This window comes from Bison bison, unplaced genomic scaffold (assembly GCF_000754665.1).
Source record: "Bison bison bison isolate TAMUID 2011002044 unplaced genomic scaffold, Bison_UMD1.0 scf7180017864232, whole genome shotgun sequence".
Classification (NCBI taxonomy): domain Eukaryota; kingdom Metazoa; phylum Chordata; class Mammalia; order Artiodactyla; family Bovidae; genus Bison; species Bison bison.
Window position 1 is genome coordinate 2,586,058 of NW_011494804.1, and position 1,334 is coordinate 2,587,391.

Consider the following 1,334-nt stretch of genomic DNA (forward strand, 5'->3'; position numbering starts at 1 on the left):
AATTTCATGGCTGCAGTCTACCATCTGCAGTGATTTTGGAGCCCAAAACAATAAAGTCTGACACTGTTTCCACTGTTTCCCCATCTATTTCCCATGAAGTGATGGGACCAGATGCCATGATCTTAGTCTCAATAAAACTATTAAAATATATAAGATCACATATAAAATCAATTTATTTAAAATAATTATTAATTAAAATATAACTAAGATAAGATAGTATCTCATGTTTTCTTTTTGATGAAATTCATGCATTGTTTATTCATGTATTTTTCTCCTGACCTTGTGAGCATCTTTATGACCATTATTTTGAGCATTTTATCATGTAAATCATCTATCTTCATTTCATTAAGGTCTTTTCCTGGGGTTTCATCTTCTTTTGTTTGGAACATATTCCTTTGTTTCTTAGTTTTCTTTGACTCTCTGTGCTGGTTTCTATTCATCAAATAAAGCAGTCATCTCTCCCAGTCTTTTTGTTTTTGTTTTTGCTACTTAGCTTGTAGGATCCTAATTCCCCAACCAAGGATCGAACCCGGGCCCCCAGCAGTGGAAACTCAAAGCCCTAAACACTAGCCCACCAGGGGATTCCCCTTCACCGGTCGCGAAGGAGTGGCCATGTGTTCAAGATAAATCTTGTCAGTCAGCATGACTTGAACACCTGGTCGCCTCTCCAACTTTTGTGCTTATCTAAGTCAGTGTTTCAGAGAAGGCAATGGCACCCCACTCCAGTACTCTTGCCTGGAAAATCCCATGGACGGAGGAGCCTGGTAGGCTGCAGTCCATGGGGTCGCAGAGAGTCGGACATGACTGAAGCGACTTAGCAGCAGCAGCAGCAGCAGCAGCAGCAAGTCAGTGTTTGTTCTTGGTGGCTTCTAGATTAGGATGTGCCAAGATGAGATATTGCACCAAAGGCATGGGAAATACCCACATACACATTCAGGCTCCCAGAGGACTATATTAAATGTTTGTCCCTTCGAGTCCCCAGTGCAGACCAATTGGAGGCCTGACCTTTAGGCAGCAACTGGGAAGGTCAGGATGTTAGGTACACAGTGTTTGTAGCCCCGATCAAAGGGAGACCAAGAGCTGGGTATTTCAGCCTGCTTGCTCTGTGCTGAGCCAGAGGGAATCCCTGCCAGAAACACCTGTGTACCCATAGAAAATTCTGTCCTCTGTGGTCCCAGGGGACTAACCGCTGAACCCCATCAGCTCCCAGAGCTCGGAGACTTAGCAGCCAGTCCCTCAGCTCGCAGCAATAGATGGCATGCTAGACATGTTGAGAAGTGCATCTGGAGACTTGGCTTCACGGCTGGGGTGAGCTATAGGAAGAAGACATAAGA